Source organism: Tribolium castaneum, unplaced genomic scaffold, assembly GCF_031307605.1.
Source record: "Tribolium castaneum strain GA2 unplaced genomic scaffold, icTriCast1.1 ptg000035l, whole genome shotgun sequence".
Classification (NCBI taxonomy): domain Eukaryota; kingdom Metazoa; phylum Arthropoda; class Insecta; order Coleoptera; family Tenebrionidae; genus Tribolium; species Tribolium castaneum.
In genome coordinates, this window is record NW_026986637.1 from 201,900 (window position 1) to 209,122 (window position 7,223).

General features: G+C 29.8%; 1 long non-coding RNA gene across 1 annotated transcript; it reads left to right on the top strand.

Annotated features, from left to right (window-relative positions):
* Positions 1-5,916, top strand: LOC135267465 (uncharacterized). Its single transcript, XR_010335887.1, has 5 exons — positions 1-791; positions 848-1,583; positions 1,639-1,797; positions 1,854-2,333; positions 2,386-5,916. It is a non-coding gene; the product is annotated as an uncharacterized LOC135267465 (long non-coding RNA).
* The last annotated feature ends 1,307 nt before the right edge of the window (positions 5,917-7,223 follow it).

The window sequence follows — 7,223 nt, forward strand, 5'->3', positions numbered from 1 at the left end:
TATGATCATCTAAAGATTGTTGATAAAAACAGAAAAAAATTTAAAGTCGGAGATTTCGTAAGAATTAGCAAAGAAAAGATGTTATTTGAAAAAGGATATACACCCAATTGGTCAACGGAAATTTTTAAAATCAGTAAGATTAATCTAACCAATCCTGTAACATTTCTGCTAGAAGATAAAGAAGGTCAACCAATCAAAGGAGCTTTTTATATTTGGGAATTATCAAAAACTCAATATCCTGACGTCTATTTAGTTGAGAAAGTGATTCGACGTAAAGGAACTAAATTATTTGTGAAATGGTTAGGTTTACCAGATAATCAGAATAGTTGGATTGAAATGAAAGATATTACCTAATAAATAAGAAATATATATACGATATAATTATTTAACGTCTAATTTAGTTCCATTTAAGATGGCAACGAGTGTAGAACCTGTTATAAAAAAAGTGCTGCATTTTGAAAAAACCATAAGCGATATTCGATTACTAATGAAACTGGAACTACTGAAATTAGGACCGTGCCAGTTGATGGATATATTTCATAAATTACCGGAAACATATCAACAAGATCATGATATAAAGCTGAATCTACCATGTTTACAACATTATTATAACAGTTTTGACGAAGATCAGTTTGATGGTCCTCCTTCATCAATAAATAATTGTGTTTCGTGTATTTTAGATGATACAGGAAGCCAACAACAACAACAACAACAACAACAACAACAACAACAACAACAACAACCCACTGCGTTTCAAGTGTAATGCCTCTTTTGAACTCATCACTCATCTTGTTTGTTACTCTTATACAAAATGTGTTGTACGTGCAAAAACCGTTAGATGTTGTAGATATGTACATCGTCTTCACTAGTGAAAGTCCTAACAACACAAGATGGTCTCCTCTCTGGAAAAGTTTATTTTTCAACGATGTTGATTACCAATGGAAGAAGATGAATCTGGGTTATTTGAGCAATACTGCAATAGAAATATTTAAATATGAAAATGTTTCTATAGCAAACTCTGTAATATATTTTAAATTAAGACTAGTTTTTACCAATAGTAATTATATTGATACTGACTGGAAGAGACTTATACTTAATGATCATGATGTAGTTTCAATAAAAAATTGTTTTAATCATGTTCCTACCTTTTTAGCAATGTTTGGAATTGTTTGTACATGTTGGATCGTTTTTATGATGTTCATAGCGTTAGGTTTGGCTTAAAAACTGCAATTAAAAATTTATTTAGGTGTATGACTTTGTTAGTTTAAGTATGTAGTTTGTTTTATGTCTAATAAAAAATAATATTCATTCTGATTATTTTTGTTATCATATTTCCTGTCTAACGTTTTTTTCCTTAAAAACGTTAAATTTTTATCAGTTATATTTTGAATTTTTTGAATTTTTACGTAAGGAACCACAATATCCGGTTGCAAAGTTTATGGAATATAAAATCATATCGCATCAATGATTAATTCATTTCTACTTCGACTGTCCGTGTATGAAAGTAATCATGTTCAAGTGCTCTCAATGCGATAACAAGTTTACTCGCAAAGATGCTTTAACACGTCATGTAAAAAAACATAGTAAGTAAATACATTTTACGTTATAGAAATTGTTTTAATTAAGAGCATTTTTAAGGTGATAAATTATCTAAACTCACTTGCACCGGATGTAAAACGTCATTTACGAGATTTGATAACTATAGGCGTCATATTACAAATTCATCATTGTGTTCAATGGATTCGGATGATATGACTCCTAAAAAAGCCCGCCTGACAACTAGAACACCTTTACAAGGTATTTTTGTAAATATTCTTTATATTATTATTATTATAACTTGTTTTTGTTTTTAGAAGTTACTACTAACGCTCCATCATGTTCATTTCATCAATTTTGTGAAATATGCAATAGTCACTACAGAGGATCCAGATTAAACCATTTACGTTCTTTAAAACATAAAAGTGTCATCTCCGCCAAAATTAATGATGATGATGATTTCGTTGAAGAATATCAAGTTGCCTTCAAATCAAGAATTACCTCATACCGATTGAAAAATTCACAACTAGATGACTTGGAAGTGTGCAATTTTTTTGAAAGAAATCAAGATAAACTTATCACTTTAATAACTAGAAAACTGAGAGAATTTAACCAACTTAAAATTAATTTCGAACTTTTTGCTAAATATATTTTACCTTCTAAAGACATTATCGAAATCAAATCATTCAACACTAAAAATATCATCATTTCAATATCGACAAATATTAAGGTAGAACTGGAAGAAATATGTGGCGTCATAAAAAACAAAATGAGTGAATTCTTGGAAAAAGATAGTGGTAAGTAATATCAATTTTATTTATAAACATATTATTGTATTAAATTTTTTAGGTTGGATTTTAATGGAAATTTTGTTTTTGGAACTTAATATCAACAAATTCAATCCACTACGTGCATCAACATATATACCATTACCGAAGGACATAGCGAAGCGGAGAGCGGTTATCAATATTCATAATGATGATAATGAATGTTTCAAATGGTCTGTTTTGGCACACCTTCATTCAACTGAAGTAAATGTTAATCGACATCGAGTTGATGCTTATCGTGAGTTTGAAGAGGAATTAGATTTTACAGATATTTCATTTCCGGTTAAATTAACTGATATTTTTAAATTTGAAGCACTTAATAATATTAGTGTAAATGTCTATGGAACAGAGCAGCGTTTTGATCATGAAAAAGGTAAATGGGTATCAGATATTATAGGTCCCTTTTATTTAACTTCTAAGAAACGAGACATTCATGTAAATTTATTACTTATCGTAGACGATGAAAGAATGATCAAACATTACTGTCTGATAAGCAACATTTCTCGATTAATAAGTTCACAACTTTCCAAACATAATCATGCTAAATTTATATGTAACGGTTGTCTATTATTTTTTTCGAGTGAACAAAAATTAGTTAAACATCGTAAGTATGCTTGTAATGAAGTTGTCACTACATTACCAACTTCTGATCTGATTATAAATAAATTTGGTAAAGAAGTGCCTGGTAATGAATTAACATTTCAAAATTTTGATAAATCTCTTAAAGTTCCTTTTGTATTTTATTTCGATTTTGAATCTATTTTAAAACCTTTACGCAATGATAATTCAGCCGATAATATCCGTACAATTGTTACACATTTACATGAACCATATAGTTTCGGATATTACATAAAATGTGCATATAATGATAATTTATCAATTTATCGGACTTATCGAGGAAAAGATGCTCCTAAAATTTTTGTGAAATGGTTGCAAGATGATGTAAATAGACTTTATCACGATCACCTCAAACATATCGTACCACTTGAAATGACTCCGTTAGATGAATTGGTTTTTCAAATATCTACCCATTGTCATTTATGTAAAGAACCTTTCAAAACAGATTACGGAAGTCTAAATTGTGATAGAGTTCGTAATCATTGTCACTTAACAGGTGAATTTTTAGGACCTGCACATTCTATTTGTAATTTAAATTATAAGATTCCAAAATATATCCCTGTTTTTTGTCATAATTTAACTAATTATGATAGTCATTTATTTATTAAAGCTTTAGCAACAGAAAAGACCATCATTAATTGCATTGCTCAAACTAAAGAAAAGTATATTACATTTTCAAAAAAAATTTTAGTTGATAAGGTCATGAACACGACTACAAATACAGTTGACAATATTTTTATAACGCTTAGATTCGTAGATTCGTTCCGTTTCCTTTCTTTTTCATTAGATAAATTATCTCAGACTTTAACTTCTAATGAATGTCTAACCATTCGGAAACACTTTCCGGACGATAACCAATTTAATTTGATAAGACAAAAAGGTGTTTTTCCATATTCATATTTGGATTGTTTTAATAAGTTAGATGATACCAGTTTACCATTGATTCAACAATTTTATGATAATCTTAATAAAACTGATATCAGTGAACATGATTATGAGCGAGCACAGGAAGTCTGGAATCTATTTGATTGCAAAACGTTAGGTGATTATTCCGACATTTATTTAAAGTCTGATGTTTTGTTACTAACAGACATTTTTGAAAATTTCAGAAAGGTTTGTCTCAAAATTTATGAACTAGATCCAGCTCATTACTTAACAGCACCTTCATTAGGCTGGGATGCTATGTTAAAAATGACTGGAATTAAATTCGAATTGTTAACTGATATAGACATGGTACATTTCTTTCGAAAATCTATTAGAGGAGGACTTTGTCAATGTTCAAAACGTAAAGCAGTAGCAAATAATAAGTTTTTATCAAATCATGATCCTTCTAAACCAACTTCTTTTATAATGTACCTTGATGCAACCAACTTGTATGGAGCAGCAATGTCTGAATATTTACCTTATAGCGGTTTTCGATGGGAAGATCCTAATGAATTCAATGATAACCTAATTCTCAATTTGACAGATAACGCTGATGTAGGTTATATATTCGAAGTTGATTTAGAATATCCTTCTGAATTACATAATCTTCACAACGATTTACCATTTTGTCCTGAAAAATTTATTCCTCCCTCTAGTAAAACTGAGAAACTTTGCGCAACCTTGAACAATAAAGTACACTATGTTTTACATTATCGAAATTTAAGACAAGCTATACAAGGTGGTTTAAAATTAATTAATATTCACCGTGTTTTAAGTTTTAATCAATCACCATGGTTGAAAACATATATTGATTTAAATACAGAAATGCGTAACAAATCAAAAAACGCGTTAGAAAAAGATGTATTTAAATTAATGAATAATTCAGTTTTTGGTAAAACCATGGAATCAATTGATAAAAGAGTAAACGTGAAATTGGTAACATCATGGAATAATATAGGTAGAAAACCAGGTGCTGAAAGTTTAATTGCACGACCAAATTTTAAAAATTCATCTATCTTTACACCAAATTTTGTAGCTATTCAATTAGAGAACGAAAAAGTTTTCTACAATAAACCTCTGTATGTAGGTTTTACTATTCTAGATATCAGTAAAACTATTATGTATGATTTTTATTATAATTTCATAAAACTTAAATACGGTAACAATGCAACGCTTTTGTATACCGATACTGATAGTTTAGTAATTGAAATTTTTTGTGAAAATATTTATGATGATATTAAATCTAATATAGAGCGTTTTGATACTTCAAATTATAAAGCAGAAAATATTCATGGAATACCTGTATCGTCTTCTGTCATCGGGAAGATGAAAGATGAATATAAAGGACGTGTAATATCAGAATTTTTAGGAACAGGTGCTAAAGCATATTGTGTGGATGTTGAAGGTGAATTATCTAAAAAAGCTAAGGGTATTAAACACAATGTAATTACAAGTGAATTACATAAAATTGACTACCAAAACGCAGTTACTGTTCCAAACACTGAAATTATTAAAGAAATGAATATCTTTCGTTCGAAGCTTCATAACATTTACACAGAATTAAAGAAAAAAATTGCTTTATCTTTCAAAGATGATAAACGTTACATCTTAAACAATTCTGAAGGTAGAACATTATCTTGGGGTCATAAAAATATTCTTCCTCAAACTCAGGAATAATATTTAATTTGTATTGTAGTTATTGTATTATAATGTTTATGTATTATAATATGTATGTATGTATGTACTTATATTTAGATGTAATAAACAATTAAAGTAATTTATTGTTTTTATTATTATCCATTAACCAAATAGCTTATGTGAATTTGTTTCAGGTTTCCAAAATAGACAGCACTATCCACTCTACCTACCTGAGGTTCGACTCCCCATGGAAGGAACAACAACAACAACAACTTTTTTTGCATTATATTTTAAACAAATAACAAAATAAACTTGGTGCGCAACAGACAAGTTAGGCAAACAACATTACAAAAATAAAAAACTACATATACTAGGTTTTTTTTCCTTATCGATAAAATAATGACTTTCCTTTATTAGTTATTAGTGACAAGCGCGATGATTTTCTGATATTTTGCTTAACTCAATACAGCATGTATTGTATATATACTTCATGTATTCAAAATTGCACATTTCAAAAATCATATATTCAAAATTTCACAACCCCAAAAACCAAAAATTTCACAACCCCAAAAAGCTACTACTACTACTACTACTTGTTTTCTTGGTTGCATATTCGCAAACGGGCGGGGGGTGTGTTTAAAAAAAAAAAATGGAGGCCAGCGCCATCTTTGATTGACGGCTGCGCTGACGGCAGCGCCATCTAGCGAAAAGTTTGCAGACCGTGGCGCCATCTAACGTGAGAATTTAGGCGGAATTTGTGACGACATCGGCGCTACCAACATTACACCCAATATTAATTTTTAAATAAATTAAAATTTTGGCGCCATTTTTTTTAACAAACAAACATGGCCGACTAATTTCAAATATTAATTTTGAAATAATTTAAATTTGGCGCCAATTTACCATTAAACAAAAATGACCGCCGCCGACTTTCAAACTTCCAAGATGGCGACGATTATTATTATTATTATTATTATTATACTACATAAATATATTTGCATCATCACAAATGGCGTCAGTCGGCCGCAGGCCGGCTGACCAGCTGGTCGCAGGCCAGCGAGCTGCGATTACGCGCTTGCGTCTGCGGCTGACTGACACAATTTTCACACATGCGCAGTAGAGGGAGGTGGAGGTGGTTTTTGAACCGGCTATCTCTATCTACTAACAGTTTTTTGGTTTCTTGCTTATATCTCGAAAACAGTTACTCCTATGAATTTTTGTCTTTCTTTCAAAATTAAAGCTGATAAAATATTCTACAAAATAGTTATTTGCATTTTTCTTGTAGGACCAACCATAAGCGAGTTATAGAGTTGGATATAAATAATATTTAACAAAAATTTGCTTTAAAATAAAATGTTTGAAAAACTGAAATTAAACTAATTTAACTGTGTCTAACACTTTAGTAGAGAAAAAAGGAAAAGACATAAAAGTCACTAAAGGTTTCAGAGTTGTCTTTAGTTGTCATATTAATAACAATAACATTAATAATAATAATACTAATAGTACTAAATTTGCTTATATGCAAACGCTTAATTAAGGTAACAGTGTTTTGGTTTCTTGCTTATATCTCGAAAAAAGTTACTCCTATCAATTTTTATCTTTTTACTAAAATTCAAGCTGATAAAATTTCCTACAAAATAGTTATTTGCATTTTTCTTGTAGGACCAACCATAAGCGAGT